At 36.7% G+C, this 24,365-nt stretch overlaps 1 protein-coding gene across 4 annotated transcripts in view; it reads left to right on the top strand.

Moving 5' to 3' along the window:
- Positions 1-6,943: 6,943 nt before the first annotated feature.
- The window catches only part of LOC121417407 (mitogen-activated protein kinase kinase kinase 2-like), an 87,653-nt gene continuing 70,231 nt past the window's right edge, over positions 6,944-24,365 (top strand). For 2 of the 4 annotated variants that reach the window (XM_041611105.1, XM_041611129.1), the window contains exon 1: positions 6,944-7,425. The gene's annotated coding sequence lies outside the window, so the exon portion shown is untranslated. Of the gene's footprint in view, positions 7,426-22,319; positions 22,580-24,365 lie in introns of those variants that run through there. The other 2 variants (XM_041611112.1, XM_041611119.1) reach the window with 2 other exon arrangements.

Consider the following 24,365-nt stretch of genomic DNA (forward strand, 5'->3'; position numbering starts at 1 on the left):
AAGCGCGAGCAGAAATGAACTGATGGAAAAGGTACTGTTAAGGACTTGCTTGCAGTTAGCCATGAAGATGTTACATATTTTAAATAATCAAATAATGCGAGCGCGAAGCGCGAGCTGAAATTTTTTGACATGTTTACCTAAGGAATGGAAATTCTAAGCACTTTTGTAACTTAACATAATAGGTATATAACTAAACGATTGGTGCGAGCGCGAAGCGTGAGCAAAAAATTTTGTGATTAGACCTACTGAACGAGACACACTCTTAAGGTTTTTGTAAATCATGAAAAGGATGAGGAAGTGGGGATCTTCCTTACATTAATAATGCGAGCGCAGAGCGCGAGCGGAAAATTTTTATATACGTTTTGAGCTGATCGAAAACGTATTTGTTATGGACTGCTTGAACTTAGCCATGAAGACGTTACATTTTATTTCAACATTCAAATATTGCGAGCGCGAAGCGCGAGCTGAAAATTTTTGACATTTCTACCTGAATAATGGAAATTTTAAGCACTTTTTGTAATCGTGGAAACGATAAGACAAAAACTGAACATTATTGATGCGAGCGCGAACCGCGAGCGGAAAAATTCTGGACACTCTATTCATGTTTTGTAAATCATGAAAAGGTTAAGCTATTCGAAATTTTCACACATTAATAATGCGAGCACAAAGCGCGAGCAGACGATTTTTTTATATTAATATCTGAAACTGGATAATTATTTGAATGGAGAACAAGCTGCGCAGGTCTGAATAAACGTGTGTTTGAGATATTCGACCTAGAATTTGGGTACTCTAAATACCTTTTTTTACCATGAAAATCAATAAAGCGAGCGCAAAGCGCGAGCTAAAAATATATGATATTCAGATCTGAAAAGGGGTCACTTTAAGCTCTGTATTGCAAGCACTTTGTGGAAAAATTGTGAGGTGAAAAAGGATAACAGTTAAAACAGAGCTGATATTTTCAATTATTGTTGCTTTGAGTTTGACATAGGACCGGATATTCTATAAGGACATTATGTCATCATAAGAAAATGATGACTATCTTCATATTTCTCTTCCTAAGCATGAGAGCGCAAAATCTATTAATATTATGGCCTAAAAACTGGACATTTAAAGCACTTTTGTAATTATGCATAAGATGCATGAGTTTAAAATCTATCAATGCGAGCGCAAATCGCGAGCAGAAATTTATGATTGTCATCAAATGGTGATTTTAAGTAGTTTGTTTTAGAATTAATATTGAGATATACATAACTCACTAATCAAAATGCAAGCGTGCAGCGCTAGCTGATACGTTTTGACAATCTGACCTAAATAGGGATATTTTGAGAACTTCATGGAATACAGGAAAATAATAGGTAACTGACAAATTAAATTTTGTGAGCGCGCAGCGCAAGCAGAAATTGGTAATATTCAGACCATAAAACAGAAATGTTTACACTTTTAAAAATCAATTTGTAAATAAAACAAAATAATGAAAGTTCAATTTCCCAGCTGAAATATGTTTTGTATATTGACTTCAGAATTTGATATTTTAAGGTCCATATTGAGCAAGATATCACCTAAAAGGCAATGCGAGCGCAAAGCGCGAGCGAAAATTTTATATCCCGACATGAAAGATTAAAAAAATAATTTCCAAGTCTTCCCCTTATCTTATTTTATTCACTCATCTTCCTCCTCTTATGCTTGCCTTCCTTCTTTTCTCCTCTCTTTTCCCTTTTTCTTTTTTCCTTTCTTTTCCCCTTTTTTTCTTTTTTTTTTGCTCCGCCAATAGGGGGGCCCGGGCCCCTCGGGCCCCCCCCTGGATCCGCCTATGTATTTATTCTGTTACTAAAAAGCATAGAATTCGTCTTTTGTAAGTTAAGTGATAGTTTATTCGCCTTAATCCAGTCAGTGACATGTATGAGTTCTGAGTTTACAATTCTTACAAGTTGGTTTACGTTATCATGAGAACAGAAAATGTTCGAATCATCAGCAAACAATACAAATGTTAGTAAATTTGAACCTTTTTAATGTCATTAATATATGTAACAAAAAGAAGAGGACCAAGTAAACTACCCTGTGGTACTCCACATGTAATAGGAAGAGTAGAAGAAACAACGTTGTTGACTGACACAAACTGAGACCTGTCTATTAGGTAGCTCTTGAACCACTCCAAGGCATTCCCCTTGATACCATAAAAAGAAAGTTTATGAAGAAGTATTTCGTGGTTAATGGTATCGAAGGCCTTGGAGAAGTCCAGGAAGATACCAACAGTATGACAACCTTTATCTTATCTGTCCATAGCAAGAAGTAATTTTATTAATAAAAGTCAAAATTGCATGCGAGGTGCTATGATTTTCACGGAAACCAAATTGCGAGTTCGAAAAAGTATTGTATTTATTAAAGAACGTAGTTGTACGAGTATGTATAAGTTTTTCGAGAATTTTAGATAACGAAGTGATCAATGAAATAGGACGGTAATTAGAAACAAGTTGATTATCACCTTTTTTGTAAAGGGGATGACTTTGGCTATTTTCATTAGGTTAGGTACCTTCCCTGTGTTCATAGAAACATTAAATATGTGGACCAGAGGATCGACGATAGTTAAAATAATTTTCTTAAGTAGGAAGTTCAGGGTACATATATATTTTCATGAAGAGCGATAAAATCATTTTCATTTAGACCTGATGATAAGGAGAAAGCACTTTTGGTAAAAAAAAAAAAAGGAGACATGTTTACTTCGATCTATCCTTTCAATTTCCCTTCTTTGCTATAATTTTGTTTTTTATTGACAAAATCATGAACAAAGACTAGGTAGCTATTGAGGGCGTAAATATTCATATCTGAATGACACGCGCCTCAAAACCCAAGATAACAACAACAGCTTAATTTTTTTTACCATCGCTCCTTGATTCATAATTACTTTTTAAGGGGTGGGGCGACTAGAATTATTTTACCTTTCACGCTAGTACTCTCGATCTGCATATTAATTTATTTTCTTCTCCCTCTAGTTTTAGCCCAGGAACTTAAGTTTCAGGCCTTCAGGCCTTATTATCAACAAATTCCGCGCACTCATTGGGCTTACTAGATTAATAAATAAGATAATAACATTTTCATGAATTACTTATTCCTAATAACTGAATTGTCTCCCCTTCAGAATGGAATATTGACAAGTTTCATATCGCGCTCAGGAATATAGGAATAGGAAGATAGCCATCATTTTCATATAATGACACAAAGTCCTTAATGTCTCGGTCCTGGGTCAAAATGATATTAAAACAAATATCAGCTCACGCTTCGCGCTCACATCATTCATCACGTGCGATTCACATCCACTTCACAATTTTCCTACACAGTGCTTGAAATAGGGCTTAAATTGACCACTTTTTTAGATTGGAATATAAAATATTTTCAAATCGCGCTTCGCGCTCGCATTATTGATTTGAAAAGTTTTTTTTAATGTATCCAGAGTGCTAAGATTGCTAACATGCACGCATATTTTTTGAGATATGCAGCTTGTTCTTTACTTATAACGTGCTTTAATTATCCAGTTTCAGATGAGAATTTTTCTGCTCACGCTACGCACTCGCATTATTAATGTGGGAAGATACCCAATTACCCATCCCTTTCTTGATTCACTAAACATGAATAAAGTGTCCCGTTTTGAAGTATGAAATCTCATTTTTTTTCGCTCGCGCTTCGCGCTCGCATCAATTGTTTGTTTAGTTACAGACGTATACCTACCCATTCATGATTACAAAAAGTGCTTAGAATGGCAATTTTTTAGGTCGGAATGTAAAAAAAAAGTCACTCGCGCTTCCCGCTCCCATTATTTAATTGCTGAAAGATCGTCTTCTTGGCTATGTAAACCCTCCTGAACATGTCTGGGTTTAGTTTTAAAATTTATGCTCGTGCTTCACTCTCACAGTGATTATCCAGTTACATTTCCCAGAATATTCGATTTCCAGGACCAAATACATTAAATTTCTTTTTTTAAGATATAGCTCGCGCTTCGCGCTCGCACTATTTAAATAAGGCTTATATGGGATTATCGCATATATGTAGTTTTATATGAATAAAGCTAAAAAGTACAGACTACCCCCCTTCAGAGAAATAAATTTAAAAAAAATCTCTCAGCTCTGAGCGGCGGATCGGGGGGGGGGGGGGGGCCGGGAATAGGTGAAAAAAAAATCGCCCCCCCCCCCCATCGGCGAAGGCTGGGTCCGACCCTGGGGTAGCGATTCTGGTCAACTTTGGCTCGATTCTTACCACAATTCGGGTGGAATTCGGTTTCATTGGGGCTAGTTAAAATTGATTCGGGACCATTCTTGGTGAGTCTGCACTGAATCAGGACCTAGATGTTCGGGACCCATTCGTCTCTATTCGGAGAGCTCAGAGACGAATAAGTTCCAAATCTACCGAATCACTTACGCCATATTTGGGCAGATTCAGTCCGAATTCATTCTGGAGAATTTGATTTTGGTGTAACCCTGGCTTTAAGCTTTATATTCTAAGCCCCGGCGGCGCACTTGCGATTCGTTGCCATCTACGAATGTCAAAGAAATAATGAAATAACATTCAATATGGACATTCCAATTACTATAATTTATCTCAGTGATCAGAGTTCAGAATAGTGGTAACAGGGGCGGATCCATGATTTCCGAAAGCCGGAGGCACATTTTCCCGAGGAAAATTTTGAAATGCAAAAAAAAGGGGGGGTTAAGAAAAAAATTTCTTTGGGAAAATGTGCCTCCCCTTTCAGGGGGGACTTCTGTTTTAACTACATTTGTACATTACAAATTTTAATTGTGCCTCTCAAGGGGGGGGGGGGGCACGGGCGCGGCCGGCTATACCCTTTCCCCTCGATCCGCCTGTAATTGGAGTAGGATGGGGGCGGATGTCCGGACACTTTACATTTTTGAAGCTTTCTTTTTTTGTCTTTAGATTACACTAAAAATATGAATTCAATAGTTGTAATCGTCTACTAATAATTTGTTCTCAATATTTCCTAACATTTTGTACTAAAAATTGATGAAACTTTGCTTGTAATTTTTTTCCAAATGACTTTCTAGAATTGATCGTCCGGACACACAACCTGTCCGGACACACAACAATGCTACTGAAACCGAATTTCAGTATATTTCTAATCTCCCTGTATAATTAAATCAAATTCAAAGCCATTTCGTGCGTCATCATCGGCTGCGACTTGAAGCCGATTTGGATTTTTCTCCGACCAGAGGGGCAAAATCATGATTTTTGTTATTCCCAAAATTATGTCTTATTTCTTGGAACTTTCACATTTACTGCAAAATATCATTTAAAAAAAAATCGCGTCGCATCAGATCGCATAGTGTGCGCTGCGCTTGATAAACCAATATTTTGACGATGTACTAGTACTGTACTTAACTTTTAGAATGAAAGACCCTCAAAAAAGTAATCAGTAATTGTGACGTCAGGCATGCACACTCCCCTTTAATCATGCAGGTTAAGGTCAACGAACTTTTTCACATTTTTTAGTATGCGCCGGTATGCGCATCGGCGCGGAACGCACCAAATGCGCGGAAATACGCTACAAGGGAATTTCCCTTTTGTTTGTTTTGTTTTACAAAATTTATACGTCATAATAGCATTTAGCAGCAACAATGGGTTACAATGCATCCGGAAATGAAAGTACTTCTCGATCCGAGTCAGGGAAACATTCATTTCTCTCTCTCTCCCATTTGAATTTACATGTGCAAAAATTTACCATATTTATTTGTTAATTGTGCTATCAGTAATCTATTTGATAAATTTCTGTATCATGTATATTTGTTTGTCATTTAAGATTTATGTTTTTGTTCTTTGGCACGGCTTCTTTGTAAAATAGTCTCGCAACTAAATAGGGCTCCAGTAGCGCTTTTACCATGAATAAATTAATCGAATCAAATCATTCCCCGTAATGAGGAAAATCTTTGATTTCATGTTATTGAATATACTGCTCCCTATTTTCTCTTGGTTTCTTTTGCCCCAAATTTTCTGCCTGATTTGTTTACAGTTTATTGGCCCTTCAAATTGCCAATTGTTAAATACAGCCGTTGCTTTGCTGGACGCAGTTTATTATGTCAAAATCGTTTGATTCTACGTATTCATGATAATAAACTTCTCGTTTAATTCATTATACATGTATCTAAATGCTTGCATGCTGACTTGTAAAAAGCTCAATAAATAGAATCAGGGTGTAGTGAGGAGTGACATAAATTTTGTTTGAGTACTGCAGTCTGCAGTAGTGGGGGCGTCGTGGTCTAGTGGTTACGACTTCTCGTCTTTCAATCAGAGAGGGACGTGGGTTCGAATCTCAGCCACGGCGTGTTTTTCTTCAGCAAAAACAATTATGAGCTGCACTCAACCCAGGTGAGGTGAATAGATTCCTTGAATGCACCAAGCGCCTTAGCTTTAACAGCTGGAACTACAGCCGGGTTATACGGTGCGCCATTAAATAGGAAACTAGATGAATGGGCGCCTCATAAATGCTATATCATTATTAGTGACAGGAGTAGAAGGATAATATAAGTAGCAGTTCCAGAATACGATTTTAAGAGAGAGGATCGCCTACTAAATCATAACCAAGTCGAAGGACTGGTTTAGTCAAGTGGTTCTCGCCTGAGTTGAATTGAATTGAGTTGATATGTTCCAGAGTATCTACTTAATGATTTGTAAGAAATGATCTCCAAAGTGAGCTTTTTGGAAGATTTAAAATATATTGATGTGGTTCATCACCCCCTATCATTCACATTATAGTTATTCAATACATGATGACATATAACAATTTAAAGCCGAGCTCCAAGAGCTTTGTCGTGATTGGGTCAGTTTTGAGGCATCATCACTTTGCAAGCTTTCACCGGTCCAACCACGAAATAACAACTTTAGCGCCCACTCACGGTACGATCTGTATTAGTTTTGCACTCGCGCGATATCGTTTTTTCATTGCGCATTGAATGTGTACAAATTATAATGAAACCACTGACGTTGATTCACCGGTACATACAGCAGAAAATACGGACACTACCTCGATATACAGGGGATTTTCACCTATTATAAAGTTGATTTCGCTTGTCAGGATCGCCTTAAGATTTGCTGTAGATGGTTTACTCTGCGTACTGTTGGATGATTTTGGGAATCAGCTTCGAAATATCGCAGAAGATCTTCATCTTTTCGAGTCCACCAAAGCGCGATCTGTGCAAAGAAGGGGTTGGGCAGCAAGCTTGAGCAGATGAACCCAGGTACTGTACTTAAATTACGTGGATACATAATCTGACTATTCTGAGACTGTCCAGATACATACAGGGGATATCGGGACTGTAGCTGTGTGACTTGACTGAGTGCTGTGCGACATCATTTCCTTGGTTCAAGATTGGCTTATGCCTCATTAAAACGAAGTGGATGAATACAGTTTACCAGATTGAATTTGTAAGTCGATCATGAAATCAATCCTCGCTACATGTTAGAAATGAAGACGACTTAAAATGATTTTTTAAATTGTTGGAATTGGTGGTGATGTTTTGGCACCGGCCGACTTTTAGCGAATTTCCCAGCAGTAAATTGTTTGTGAATGTCACTCATAGCAAGTCCAACAATCACATTTTAACTTAAAGTTGAGGTAAATCTGCCCACCGCATTTGTGATTAGCGTGATCAGGAATAGACCAAAAGCTTCGGTCTCTGTTTTGTTGTTGTTCAGCTGAACTTCGTTGGCTTCACTCACCAAATACAGAGACCGAAGTTCTAGCGCGATCTGTACAGGGGACTCAATGGCCATATGTTTATGTACTTAAGATCGGATAAAACGGGGAAGTGAATTTGCGCGACAGCCGAGGTAAGTCACTGTTTTTGTTCCTTTTAACTTCATTTTTCTCCGTTTTTTGGCAATTGATGCCAAGAGGGAATATAAATTTGCACTCTAGTCACTATAATTTTCGAAATTTTTATTCATTAAAGACAAAAATTGAAAAGCCCCGACGGGGGATTTTGCATTGCAAGTCCCCTAATGGTGGCTGCACGATAGCGAGCCGTCTGTGTACGAGGAGAAATAAAAAAAAATTTTAAAAAAATCCTCGAAACAGACGGCTGCCAGCTGTCTGGATCAGGAATGGCTATATTTCGGCTTCGATCTCGATGTCATCATTCAAATTCTCATTGCTTGGCTTGGCTAATTCGCCATGATTTTGATATGGACTGAATTTAGTGACCATGTCATTCGAACATGAGGCGAACAAATGGTTGAGCTGCAGTAGGCAAATCTTTTTTTGGTCACTAAATTTAGTCAATATAAAAATTATGGCGAGCCAAGCTAAGCTGTGTCTGACTGAGAATTTAAACGATAGCGTCGAGATGAGAGCCGAAAAACAGCTGTTCATGATCGCAATAATTTGACAAAGCAATGGGCATTATCATTATTGACTTTGAAATGTGACTGAGAGACTTGCCATGACATTTGTGAACAATTTCTGGTGGGGAAATTTGCACGAAGTCGGCCAGTGTGAAACTGCATTAGTGGCAGTGCCATTGCCATTGGTTAGGAGTGGGGTCAAATTGATAAAAATCTATTGATAATTTTAAAAGTAGTCCATAGACTTTCTAATCCCCCAGGTCCAGGAGTATCGAGAACAGATAATTATTTAGAGCAATGTCTTCTCTAGCCCTTGACAAGTCTAATTTTGTAGAAAATTTTACTGATGACCTTAATTATGACCTTGTCCTTTGGGTTGAGTTAGACCATTATTCTGTAGTTGAAGGTTCTTTGTAATTTCCACCTAATTTGAGATTAACTTGTTTTTACTTTACACTAATTCTGTACTCTGTCATTTTCATTATCTTCAAAATGTTACCCATCATTTCATGATTCCATCAAAGAAAAATCTATATCCAGCCCTCCGAAGGCTAGGTTTTTTTTCTTCAGTATTTTGCGTGTGTTGTTCCTTAGTTCACACACAATTACTGTTGAAGCATTTTGGCCCAGTGGATTAGTCTCTGGACAGATGGTTTTAGGCACTTGTTCACTGCTACCACCCTGCCTGTGGGGAATCTACAGGTAGGACTATGGTATGCCAATGTTGTACAGAGCACACACTTTAAAAAATCATTAAAATATCACTTTTGTGACCAAAATTATTAATTTCCATACAGTTGCAATTTATTTTTCATTAGTAACTTGTGAATAATTTTTGTATTCACCAGAGCGCTCAAAAACTTGAATTTGGGGCATATTTTTTGGTACGCCCTCTATTGGTGGAAAGTAATATGGCAAGAAAATTTTCATTTTTTGATCTCTATTTTTTAATTAAGAAAAAAATAATTTAAAGAATCAAATTTAAATAAGAGTCAAGTTGTATGAATAATAGGTGTAATGGAGACTGTCAGTGTAAAAAAAATAAGCATTTGCCCCAAAGAAAAAAGAAAATAAGCCAAACATTGCCACCCTTATTTTGCCACACATGGAGATATAAGTGAGAACAAGGTTATATCATAACCTTGTTCATTGAATGAGTGGTTTTAGGTTTGAGTCCCAACCATAGTGTAATTTCCTTCATCAAGAAATATATCCACAATGTGGTGCACTCAACCCAGGTGAGGTAAATGGGATTAATGGGATTAATGGGTACAGTCAGGAAGTACTTCCTAAGAAAGCTATGAGCACCAAAATTGAAAACCGAGCTTACCCGGTTTAATATAGGGATGCCTTGAGCGCCTGACAAGCCGTGAGGAGGCAGCATACATGTAGCTCAGTCGGGTAGAGTGCATATTTCGGTTAAGATTGTAGATCTCAACGTGAGGGGTTAGAGTCCCTCTCATGACGAAATGTGTCTAACAAAAAATCTGATGCTATAGCATTGTGTGTTAGCTTTGCTCACCACTGTATTCAGTGCAGGTGTGAATGTAGTTGGAAAACACTCTGTCCATCGGAAAGGATGCAAATGTTGGTCCCGTGTATAGGAGAGTCACAACTTGTGCATGTTAAAACCAATACACTATTCATCAAAGAGTAGGTTGTTCACCCTGTGTATTGCACCTGCCGGTCCCGCCAAAATTCAGGTCAAGTTAAGCTTGACGTTCATATGCCATAATAACCAATATAATGATAGTGGGCATTAACGGAAAGACAAAGACAAGACACACTGGATACTTGTGCTATGCAAACACCTTAATTATTATATAGGACTATTTTATTATAGTCCAGGTTGGGAAAATGTATGAACTTGAGAGGGGAATCCAACCTCACCTCCTTGAATCCTTAAATCAGGAATACCACTTTTTAGACTTGCTGAATTCAGACTTCTTCATATTTTCGGCCATATGGAGGTGCCTTGGCCGAGTGGTCTGAGGCGCCTGGCTATACATGAAAAAGTCTGGGGTTCGATCCCTTGCGGCAGCTATGCCATGAGCAAGGCATTTAATCTACAATGCTCTTTTATCCTGCTTTCAAATAAATGGAAATGCTACATGTATATGCATTATTAGTAACTAGGTGTGAACTTGTTTAAAAAAAGAATAGAAAACACCTTTTTCATATGGGAAAGGAGTCATTCTCGATAATTTTCAGACTTTTTTTAAAATCAAGCCTCACTGGCATCCCTGTTTCATAGAATTGAATGATGAAATAAAATAGCTTGCCAATGCCATGCACACATTGGCATGCATGTACCTGTATGCTGGGTAAAACATTGTGTGTGTGTCTGTGTGACCGTGACAGCTCTTTAATTTTCTGTCTAAGAGACTGAGAAAGCGAGCTATTTTTAGGTCTGTCTGGCATTACAGTTTGCCGGAGTTGCTGCAATTAGTCATTTGATGCCATCGTGACAAAACTGACAATTTTTGCACCAATAAACAGACTGAAGAGATAAAATTGGGTATGAGGAAGACACCATCTCCGATAGATTGGCTAATGACTGTTTTGCAAATATACCCACCAGTCCTCAAACTGGCAAGAATCCTACCTAGCATATTGGAAAAATATCTTTAGAGCAAAGGGAGGTGTAATTTCTATTGATTGATTAAAGTGATTGGTTAACATTGGTTTGACTTTTAAAGAATCTGAGCTAGAAGGTCACACTTGTCACCTGTGTCTGTGATATGTTACAAATGAAGCCCAGAAAAAATTGCATTAGAAAATGATTATTTAGTGCTTCAAAAATTGAAATATAAAGTGACCGGAAACACCATCTTAATTTCACCCCATACACTTATGTGTACTATTTAGGCGTCTATAAGACGCCTATTTACAAAATCGGGGTTTGCCTTGTAGTTTTAGCTTTTCATTGTCAATAATGGTTGTTTTCAGGGTTTATTAGTTCTAATACATGCACTTGTACACATGTTTCATCTTGGTTTGAGAATTTTTTAAATGGGCTGCTCACGAAGTTAAACAATACCTTTAATGCCCGAATTCACAAAGGTGGTTTAGAAAACCAACGGTTGAGTCCATGGTTTATGCAGATTTAGTGTTAATGAACTTCATGAAATAGTCTAATACTCCAGTCACATTTCGCCTACGGCGGCTGTATGGCAAGTCAAAAACAGCCATTTTATTCATTGTTATTCGAACCACCTATATGTATCTGGTACAAAGAATATTAGAATGGCTGTTTTTGACTTGGCTTACAGCTGTTGTAGGGAAATGTGAATGAGGTATAATTACGAAACTAACATTTCTAGAAATGAGTACATGTACAACAGGACATGAAGATGGTGTCAGTTGGCTTCAGTCTACTGCAACAATTTTCATTTCTCTTTGATTGGGTTGTTTACTTCTCAGCTGACTTGGGCATTGTAATTTTGTAAAGGAAGCATTCCCGATTCCAATTCAGTGAACAGTGAATCAGTAGGCCTACATTATAAGCATAATTCACCACTCACTTGCTTATGTAATAATACCCTGAGTCTAAGAAACCCTGCTCACTGAACCTTCAAAGACCCTGTTCTCATTACGCTTTCTCTAACTTGTTTACTGGTAACCGGTTCAGGAAACCAGTTTGGAATATCGCTTTGCTAGCATTCCCGCTTGATCACACGAAAGTGGTTTTCAAAATCACTTCACGTAAAGTGATCTTGTTGCCATGGGAACGCTCTCAGCGGGGTGACAATATCCATGCAAAATTTGAAACCACAGCGTAGGCATTCTACATGTACACTCAGTGTGTGGAGAAGTACACTCAAATGTGATCAGATCGCTTATTGAAGAACGGTTGTGTCTTCACTTACGTTTACCTCAACGAGGCAAAGCGATCTTGTAAATTACATCGCGAGGTGGTTTTATGAACCGGTTTGGAAGATTGCTTTTAATAACGCTTTAGCCATGCTCATTACTAGTTTCCAGTAAATTAGTTTTAGGAAGGTAATGAGAACGGTGTCAAATTGTTATTTCATATTAAAGACAGGTCAATGTTTCATGTCAGTGAGTTTGAATGCAAGATGATAATGCTTGTACTTTCTGTTAAAAGTTTATTGTCACTGTACTTCTGTCACTTATCAGATGTGTACTGTACATGTAGACCATATACATGTACAGTGTACATGTACATGTAAAGAGAACTTGTAGAATGGTTCGATTCATTTTAAGACTTTATTCCAGACAAAGCTGCATGAGGTCTGTATCAAACAAAGAACACAATACACACCAAAACAAACTGATAATACTGGATAAAACTAAAATAGAGACAGAAAGTAATTTTGTTCAGGCCTACCTATAGAAAATATCTGTTGATATCCATGCTGTTTTTTTCTATATATATATTTTTTAGTAGTAGTTGGATTTACATGTATTTGTAGGTCCTACATACATGTATATTGTACTCTAGGCTTACAATACTTGCATATATCCAGAAAAGGACAAATAAATGTACATACCATGTAATAGTGTAGTCCACTGTTTGTATACATGTACATGTAGATGATGATTGCTGGAAGGAGTGCATGTACTGAATGCTACTGAATGCTATTAAATCTTCAAACATGTGCATTAATGTCATTAACAGTACATGTGCATTAATGTCATTAACAGTACATGTGCAGTGCTTCTGTGTGAAACTAACTTTAGCATTCAACAATTCAATTTCCAATCAATGGAACTATTACCCTTTTCATAAACCTATCCTCCAATTAGCCGCCTAAGAGTAATGCGGATAATTCAATAAAAATTGCGTTCACAAACTCCGAAAATAAGCCGCATTATTTTTACGAGCGCCCATCCTGAAAAAGGTGGATAATCGTCATGACAACTGGACATGCCCCCTCCGATGCGGTTGTGTTGGAAAAGGGTGACCTTGTGACCGCAGTCACCGCACCATGGCAATTATCCGCATTATTTGGAAATGCGTTCATAAACTCAAAATCTTGTCCCGATGCTGCTATTATGCAATTAATAGCAGCATCAGAGTAATGCGGATAACTCTTGTCCTCCTCCAATTTTACGACCAAATTATGCAGCTATTAGCCGCATAATTGGGTTTATGAAAGGGGTAGGCCTATATGTGTACTCTAGTGATTTTGATTCCTCCAACCTCCCTTTTCAGACATCAGGAGACAGGGTTATAACCTGGTGGAATTACATGTACACTCCAGTATGTAGTTGTATTTATTTTACACAATGCATTGTAATGCTAGTCACTGAGCACCACACTGGCACAACTTCTTAATTTGTGCTGAAAATATTTACTTATGAAATTATCATCTACATTGCACAAATCTGTGAATTCAGGAATATGACCATCGCATACATGTATTCACATTTCTAGTTCGGCATGTGAAGCCCTGTTTTCTTAGCAATGTTCATGGAAAAGAAAAAAATTAATTCAGCCGAAGAATTGCATTACATTTACAACGTGTACTTCAAAATACGTGTGTAGCTTCTACTAAAGAATAAAGATATTGTGGTCTGGTGGAGGAGACTAATTAGTTTTTGCCTATTTTTCTTCACTGTCAGTCGTAATATTTGTTTTTCCTACGAACTTTGAACGACCTTGGTGGAGATGTATACTGCGTGTGAATATTGATTAGCCTACTATGATCCTGCATATAATTTTAGTCGCTCTCATTACTGGATTAAAAATGATTTGGGTCATTACATTTTGAGTTAAGACTGTACAAAACAGCTGTATAGGCCACAGGTAAACAAGAATGAATTAGCATTTAGAAATGTGAAAATTGTTAATGAAGTAGTATTAAATGCCTGTGTAGATTACTGTTGTGAATGTCATCATTTTTTCTGGAATACAATACATGTACAATGTACAATAACAAGGGTTTTAAGAAGACAGAAGGTCATGTATCTGATGGAAAAATCATTTGTTTTTGTATAATTCATGTCGTTATAGATGTAGAATATCTAGCCCTAACACCCCCCCTTAAACTAGCAGTTGAGACAATGTAAAAGAGGGTTAATATTTTTACCCACATTTTCGTTCTGTCTACTCATGTCATTTGTCTACTTTGCTATGATTTTACATGGTAAGGAATGTTAGGAAAATGAATGGAAAAAGAAAAAAATGATTGAAAATGTTTGTGTTGCACTGTATCCTGTGTTAAAGGACAAGTCCACCCCAGCAAAAAGTTGATTTGAATAAAAAGAGAAAAATCAAACTAGAATAAGGCTGAAAATTTCATCAAAATCAAATGTAAAATAAGAAAGTTATGACATTTTAAAGTTTTGTTTATTTTTCACAAAACAGTGATATGGCATATCAGAGACATGCAAATGAGATAGTCGATGATGTCCCTCACTCACTTTCTTTTGTTTTTATTGTTTGAATGATACAATATTTCATTTTTTTACAGATTTGACAATAAGGATCAACTTGACTGAGCCATATAATATCAAACGTTGCTAAATCCACATATTCAGGGAGGAATCAATCTTTGTTTCACTTGACAATGGGGAGAAAATTAGAATATTTCATTTTTCACATAATAAAATACAAAAGAAATAGTGAGTGGATGACGTCATCAGTCTCCTCATTTGCATACCGACCAGGATGTGCATATACATGCAACTATTTCGTGAAATTAAGCAAAATTTGAAATGTCATAACTTTCTTATTTTACATCCGATTTTGATGAAATTTCCAGTGTTATGTTTGTTGGATTTTTCTTTTTTTATTCAAGTCAACTTTTTGCTGGGGTGAACTTGTCCTTTAATGAACCAGGTGCAATATGTAGATTATGTTGACCCAACATACCAACAAACTTTTCTTCCAATTCCTTTCAAATATGCATGTAAAAGAATATAATTATACCTCAGTCATTTTAACATTTTTTGTACAAGATACAACATATAGGTGGTCTGAATAAAAAAGAGTATGAAGCAGCCGTTTTTGACTTGCCGTACGGTCACCGTAGGGTAAATGTGACTGAGGTATTACTTATGTTCATATACATGTAGGTTTTGTTTGTCTATAATACCAACAAGTAGCCATTATGTTGAAACAGGTATTTTGGTGTTGAAAAGTACATTGACATGGTTTAGTATAGTACCGGTGACGAGTGAGACCTACATGTACAAAGCAGGGTCTCATTTCATCGAGACTCGTATTGTAACAATTGTCCATAACAAATCTACCATCAGCCAATCAGATTGAAGGATTTCAGTAGATTTTAACTGTCATTGCAAACTTGTAATTATGACAAGGCTTATGAAATGTGCCTCAGTTCAGGATCATCCAGTATTGACAACCACTTTTAAAACCACTTTCGGGTGATCAGGCGGCAAGGCTAGTTAAGTGATCTTCCAAACTGGTTTCCACTAAACTAGTTTTAGAAAGTATACTGAGAACGGGGTCTTTGATGGGATCCTTCAGTGGTATTATTTGGATGCCAGTGTCCATGCATAACTTTTATTGTTGCTATATCAGGCATGTCTTAGACTAATTTTCATGTTTTCTATTTATATGGCTATAACTTTTGTATGCCTGAATCAAAATGAAAACTTGTCTGCAACCTTTTCACCCTCTCCTCTGAAGCCAAGCTAAAGCTTCTAATTGTTGAGAAATTTGCTTCCTCATTTACCCTTCATCATAAAATGATACATATATTACAATATGAATGATTGAATAAATCCTTTTAAGGAATTGTCCCAGCCGAAATGGAAAGCAGATATGTATTGTGGACATTAACAATCTCCACTGTACATGGGTTAGATAGGCCCTTCTTGTAGATTGGTTGGTTAAAAAACTAATAAGTTTGATAGTTGTCAAACTGAGAAATGATATATGAAGGTGGAAAAATCAAAGAAGCGAAATGATGATATTTTGACTTGACTCTTGTCTGGCTTAACTTGCTGCCGTGCTCAATTACATTAATTTCCTCAATTTTGACAAGTCAGTCACCACATTGTGGATATGAATAATTTTAGCGAAAGTGGAATGCACACAAAAAAAATTCACTATAAAGGCAAGCCAAAGTTGCACATGTAATAGGGCCGTGTGTCATGTAGTGCAGAAATCCTGTGGCCTACCGTGGAGCCAATTTGGCGAGTGATCATGAGATGTACGCAGGCGACGAAATATGAGACTAAAGAGGAAGTTAACGAGTAAATTGTCTTTCTCGGAGTTGGCTAGATTTTCCACCCTCCCTCCGATAGGATTAATGCTTTAAATTGGCAACTTGGCTGATACTGACAGTGTGTGTACATAACATGGCATGGCAATAGACTCAGTGTGTTGTCATACAAGTTTAGTTGCCTATAGATAGATTCATAGCATTTTCAACACAGATTGGTCAGGGATACGTTTCCTGCATATATGACATGCATCTGCACTACCGTATTGGTATAGTGGATGTATTTATATGTATGTTTGGGTTTTAATAGCCATATTTCAATGTATTTTCCAGTGTGATATTCCACATTTGGCCGGAGGCAGGGGTCAGAGTAACTACTGCATAAATGTGCAAGTACACACATGCTTTACACATTTAGACACCGGGAACTGAGGAGTGTTAAACCAATTGGCAGCTCATGTACATGTAGGTGGTTGGAACAACTCGAATAATTCATATTTTTCAAGTAGGATTTTAAAATGTGTTAGATATTATTTTTAGACTTTGACATGTTCATGTGAAAATGAAAGCCAGGATCTTCCTTTCCTGTTTTCAACTACATGTAGGCCTAACTAGTGTATATTGTTTTGAAACCTACCCAGAAGGTGGGTGGGTGGGTGGATATCACTATCAGCATGATATTGCTTTAGTCTGTCATGTTTTTATAGTATATTACCAGTGAGTAATGAATATGTACATTATTATCATTATTCATTGGACAAATGAAGATAATTCAAAGAATTCATAACAATTCAGAAGACAAAGAATTGATATTACATGATAGCAATTAATCAAAATCCGAAACATGAATCGTTATAATCCCAGTTGCATGGGAGCATCCATTTTGTTTTATTTGTGCATTGATTGCACTTTTAGTTACTCCACTGCAGATTTACTACCCTATCGATCGATCCCGATTTCTAATTGATTGCGATTGATCGAAGGGTATTCAAATTGATGTTAGAGTATCAAGTGGGTTTAGCAGGGAATAGACAATCTGACAATTAGATCAAAGACGAGGTAGAGTCTTAAGGCGACCGCACACCTTACGATTGGTCTGCGACCAGATTTCAGAATAAAATGTAGTAGAACTTGATGCTAATATTGAGACTTTGAATATCTTACTGTGTAATGTTCTAAATCATCGTACGAATACCTATGCTCAAATCTGTGACTAAGCTATCATCTCTTAAAATAAAAGCGAATTTGATATCTAGTTGTAATGACGTCATAGCAGTCGTACGATTGGCTACGATTTGAAACTATTTTGGCCTTTACTCCAAAATAAAGGCTTGGAATCTTTCAAAATGGTTATATTAGTACTCTTTCAATTATTTTCAACCTCAAGTAAAATTATATGTTCCATTAATATTTTCAGAAAATGAGCAAAATGCGATTTGTCCCAAAATCAGATCACGAACAGTCGTAAGGTGTGCGGTGGCCTTTAAATACATTGCAAATTACAGTAATCGGTCATAGGGGTCTTTTCCCCCAAAATATTGAGCCCCAATGCAGGCCTACATGTTGTATATTAGTGGACACTGGTGTGAGATACATATGTCTCGGCCAGCATGTGCATTGTCGTTGGATGAGAGATTGCAGTCGGAGACTGATTTAAAATGTCACGCTGAATGGTATGGTTTCATAATCACCTATCAATGTCAGTCTCTCCGTGAGAAGTAGTCTATTATATATATACAGGGCGCGACAAACCCGCTTGCCCGCTTGCCCGGGCAAGTGAAAATGACGTGCGGGCAAGCACTTCTCAAAGTCAATTGCCCGATCGGGCAAGTGGTTGATGCGTCTTTTTTTCTGTACCGTACCTCGTTTTTCCACATAATCATCCAAAATCCACACTCAAAATCATGAATAAGCTTAAAAAATGAGTAGCGCAGTTTCAAATTCCGAAATTGCGTTATTTTTTTCTGTAGCACGTATTTCCATACATGGTACCGTACCAGGTATGAAAAAAAATCAACGCAATGGCCGGGGAAACAGTTGAATGTAGTATAGGGGTCCATTATGACTACCACCATGTGCAATTTCTAATGCACATTTTCCCCCTTCCGATAACACAATTCTGTGATAAAATAATTAGAATTACACAGGAAATAAATCACAGAGTCTAGTAACCTCGCATTGTATGGTGAGTTGTCATTCGGCTATGCTTTTCAAAACGGCCTATTAACATCTAAAATAACTTTCCGTATTTGTTAATTATAACTTAAAATTCATTTGTTTCCCTTTTTGAGGGGATGAGGTAAATATCAGACAATAAATCATCAAACAAAGCTCCGTCTATTTTACAAGGCCGGCGGGAGGCTCACAGGCACGTGCACATACTAGCTAGCCAGTCTGAGCTCTGTCTCTCTGCCAGAGCTCTGGGGGACAATTCGCTCAGTAAAGGCCTCAATGATGGTGATTTTCTGTTTCAGACAGAGTTTACATTTCGGGTATATTATTCAAAACTTCCAATAAAGTTTGATGATTTCTTCATTGTCATGTATATTTAAGTTATTAATGAATACATTCTCACCAAATGTAGACTCCCCCATAGAAAAATGCAATTTTCGTAGAAGTCTGCGTTTTCAAAGAACTTCAGGAAAAGTTAGGGTATGTGGGCCTTTATTACATGGCCGAGTACAGGTTATTGTACTGGAATAGGCGAAGTAGAAATTAGATATTGAATTCATTTATATCACAGTTCAACTCACAGTCACACCCACACAAACACACGCAACCTCACACACACACACACACACCCAAGATTCTAAGCAAAGTGAAAAAAATTACTTAAAAATCATTAATAACAGGTATTCCTCAAAATAGAAAAAAGAAGTACTGGTAGTATGTGAAAACATGTACATGTAGATAAAATTATTGACCGAGTGGAACATCATAAAATGATGAAGACTTGATGGTTTCCAACTAATTTTTTTTTTTTAATCAAGGAAATATGGAAAATAAATGACCATTTCATGGATTTAAAGATGCAAAATGTGAAATTTTAGCCACTCCACTTTTGATGATAAAATAATTTTTTCTGAGTCAATAAAGAGCTGAACATTTTTCACTGGCTTTCTTTATAATTTCCAACTACGGTAAATGAAAGCAATTCTAAGGAATTATGGTTCACAGGTAGCCATTTCATGGATTTAAAGATGCAAAATATGAAATTTTAGCACCTTTTGTTGAAGGGTTTTTTAAAACCTTAAATACCCATAAAATATCGATTTTTTTCTCTCCAAAATAAACGTAAAGACTCAGGCCTACATTGCTGAAAATATCCTTTTCAATGTGTGTTCTTTTATACTGGACATGATTCTCAATTGTTATTTTGTATTCCTTACTAAAAATAAGAGTAGTGCCGTCATAATGAAAAAATTATTTAAAAAATTGGGCAAGCAGTTTTTTCTATCGGGCAAGCAAATTTTTTCATCACTTGCCCAACAGGGCAAGTGACGAAATTTTTTTTTGTAGAGGCCTGTATGTATATATATATATATATCAAAGATAGTCTCACTTCTGTTTGCGTCAATCGTTAAAACCTTACAAGTCTCTCATATGATTTACAATTGGAATGTACTTAATACATGTAGGTAGTTGAGTTAAATGGTTATCTTTTACATATATATATGTAATGATGTGTAAATTGATTGATTGAATGGGCCAGCCCTCCCCCCCCAAAAAAAAAATTATTGAAAATTTTCAGAGAATCAACCAAAGTGCGCAGGAATTCAGGAAATCCTTCAATTCCACTTAGGAAAATGCACAGGCCCCAACAACAAGCTCGGTCCCTTCATTCCCTCGCTTTCCGGTTTTACGAAGATTTATACGTGTTTGCCCCCCCCCCCCCTTCTGTAAGAAATGTCTCTGTTGCTGCCATGAGCTCATATCAAATGTCTGATGACAAAAACAATATTGATCGGATACTGTTGACTTGGGTGACTTTGGACACATCTCTGCAAAAAATGTGTACCCGTCAATAAAAATAACTGAATAGAGCCACAAGCCCACAACATGCTAGAATGACCGGAAACACGGCAAAGTACTCCTAAAGGTCAAGCACACACAAAGTTTCAAAGTTTTTTTTGCGTGTTTACGTTGTGTCTTGTGTGTTGTTGAGTCAATCACATGCAATCTTCTTGATTTCCATTGCATTTAATTCTGAGCTCATTATGGGTCAAATCATTGTTATTCTGAATGTATATGTAGAATTTGACTACAGTTAGTCAAAGTTGTCTCGTCTATAATTTCCCAAGATGAAACGACCGGAAGACATACAGGACTACCTTCTCTTCTGTTTATTAATGATGCTGATTCTGAAGTACTCCCCCAATACATGATAGTTAAAGTGAAATCTCTTTTTGCACGAGAAAATAAAGAAAAACAGTACCAGTTGTTCGTCAGATCATGTTTTAAGTTACAAGCAGCTTGATGAAACCGCTCTTTGGGTACAAGTGTAGCTTAAAACAAGGCCAACTATTTTCATTGGAGTTTAACCTAAAATGCTGTAGGAAAGGATTGTATTTTTTTCAGTGATGTTCATTGCTGTGGGAATACAAACATGAGATCTATCACACGTTATTGCCTTCTCCCCCCCCCTCGGTTTGAATGGAATACATGTACTGCAGGTACTGTGGCTGTGATATATGTATTCCACTCCAAGGATAGCATTGATTCTTTTCAATGTACATAAGTTGTGCATGCTATGCATGATTACATATGCGTAACAATAATATTCTACATCATATTCTCAGTATGTACTCATGTATTTCTCTTTCTGTCTCTCTCTCTCTCTTTGATTTCATGAAATACTACTATGCATGTGTACGTGCAGGTATGTTAACTCGCAGCACATAATAATACCAAAAGAAGAGGCCATAGAAATGAATCATGAAGTCTAATTTGTCCTTGTAATAGCAGATCATAACACTATTACTATAAAGAGTAAGAAGGGCAAAGACCTTTACACTTGTGCATGACATTTTTTTTGCAAGAACAGAAATGACCAATTATCAACAGTTTGAATGAAGAAATTCGCTTTGGAAAGAAAGTTGACTGAATAATATCAACTGATAATGGAATTCATTTTGGCACAATATTTGCTGAGTACAAATATCTTTAATCATTACCGCCCCCCACATGCACTATGTTTTGCATTATTACTACTTCTACCACTGATACTGCTGCTGCTACCACTGCCACTTCTTAAATGTTTATCAGGCATATACAATGTTCATGTAAGTCTGAATAATCATGGGCCTACTAGCAGGTCCATGGAGTAATAAAGGAAATTAAACTAACACTCCCACTTTCAAGATGCTGTATATTTGATGCTCATTTAGAGTACAAGAAATAATTGAACAATTTACTACTTCTTACAGGTACATCTACATGTTTACATATTCTTATGTCAACATATACTTGAAAGTGTGACATTTACAACCAAGAAGTCTTTTCTTTTATTTATTGAACTGCACATGTATGAAATTTAATAACCTTTTTTTTCAATACCTATTTCAATAATTGCATATTAATCAGATACCAGCAGAAAAAAGGCCTTTTCCGAGAGTGATACATCTGTTGCAAGCCAACGATTTTGACAATGCATTCACATAAAGGAACGGAAACACGATCGTTGAATAGGTATTAATCACACAGTAGCTAGTAGGTTTTGGCATTATGATGTTGAGGATGTTGGTTACCGTTCGGCCGTTGATGACTCATTTAAGTGGAATCTATCCCTTGATGCTCTGGAGTCGGTTTCCCATCCTCCATTTAGCTCAGCCCCAGGAGTTTAATTTACAAGACAGCATCTCCGTGTTGGAGAGTGTTTTGGGATCAATTAATGATTTCTTCAGCTCCATAAGTACATGAAATATGGTACAAAACATCCATTTATACTGATAATTGGATTTTTTTAGTGGCTTCTGTTCATTGCTGCTGCATGTAGCAGTGCTCACGTCAGTTGTGCCGTCATTGCAGTGAATAGCAAATGATATACAATGGATACCTTCGCAGGTGTGTGAATACAGGTGGGTGAGGGCCTGAAATAGTATTTTGATATTGCATGGTTCGTTACACAAATGTGATATAGGCATGAATAGTATGTTTGAGATATTTTTATTTCTCTAACCAGGATATGTAAATGCAACCTTCATCTCTATGTACTTTTATGTACATGTACCATATTCATTAAAATGCAGTGTATACATATAACATGTTTGTACACACAAATGGATCTCGTACTACTGAAATATGAATTTCCTTGTTTACATACTGGGCATACTATTACTATGCATAAATTGATGCCTGTATACCGGTAGTTCACACTAAGTTCACTTTCATTTTCTTTAGACTTTCAATGATAGCCCTTTCTTGAATATTCTTAGAATGTTACGAGTTGAGGGGGAGTTGATTTATATCATATCATATATATAATTATCATTGGACGCTATGTAATCAGATATATTTAGACATCAGCTATTGTCCATGAATATATATATATATATATATATATATATATAATATATATATGTGTGTGTGTGTATGTACCCAGTGTCATAGAAAAGTCAGCTTTATGCTTGTTTGATTTTTCATTATTGATTCAAATCAACATTTTTTCTTCGGTGTACTGACCTTTGATTAGCTAACCTGTACAACATCTGTAATGGTTTTCAAACGGGTTCATAACAGGATAGCCACTTCTTCTCAATCGTCTAATTTTTGTAAACAAGTGATTCACTGATTACCTTTACATGTACAGGGAACATTTCTTTGGTGTTTTTAAGGGTCTTTTCACATGTGAATCTTGAATCATCATTGTTAGTTATTGCAATTCTTGTTTAGAATCATCAGACCTTTCACACGCTCGCTCGAAAACTGTGATTTGAATTTGAACTCCCGAGTGAAGGCGGTATGTGTCTTTGGTCACTTGTCAATCAAAGCACTGCATCTCAAATACAAACTATGATGAGTGCATGACTGCTGCAAATTCTAAGGAAGTGCTTGAAAGGTCGCGTAAGCTCCCTCCCCAAAAGATGTTTTGGAGGTCAAGCTTTTCACACGCAAAATTTGTACTGTAATTTGAGTGAAACTAAACTGGAATTCACCTCTTGAGCAGAATTCGAATTTGTGATTCTAGTCATGTTCTAGTTTGGTTTCACACGTGCTAAATGTTTATCATAAGCCTTATTTTTCACTGGAATCATCATTCAAATTTACGATTTTTTTTACCGTGTGAAAGGGCGGTTAGATCTCCAGATCAGAATCGACAGTAAATGGGACAATGTTAGCAGCAAGGCACTTCCTTCTGATTCTTTGCTGTATAAAGACATTTAGCCAAGTTTGTGGTTTTGTGGTTGTAAAAGACAAATATCTAAACTGTTTAATGGTACATGTATACATTCTATTCCCAAATATTTCTTTTTAACCCCAGGGTTTTGTAAGAGACTTTGTTGATGTCACAAATAGCAAGACATAAAGCTGAAATTTAGATTTGTTCTGGAAACTGATACAATATTATTATAAAAATGTAACCAATAGGCCTAAAACGCTGTTTATATTATATCCGGATGCACACAATAGGAACTTTTTAAGGCAGACTTGAAATCTCAGGTTACCAGGTATTCTGTGATCTACATATACCCCATCACAAAAAACTGGTATGGTGGCAGTGTAAAAGCAAATTACTCATAATATTTCAAAAATAAATTCCTTGTTTAATAGTACCAGTTAAGCCTGAGTCATATAAATTATTTTGAAAACCGGTGTTCGACAGCTCTAATTCGATCGAACATCGATGCATCGAATATTGAAGGC

The sequence above is a fragment of the Lytechinus variegatus genome, chromosome 1 (genome assembly GCF_018143015.1).
Source record: "Lytechinus variegatus isolate NC3 chromosome 1, Lvar_3.0, whole genome shotgun sequence".
In the NCBI taxonomy this organism is placed as follows: Eukaryota; Metazoa; Echinodermata; class Echinoidea; order Temnopleuroida; family Toxopneustidae; genus Lytechinus; species Lytechinus variegatus.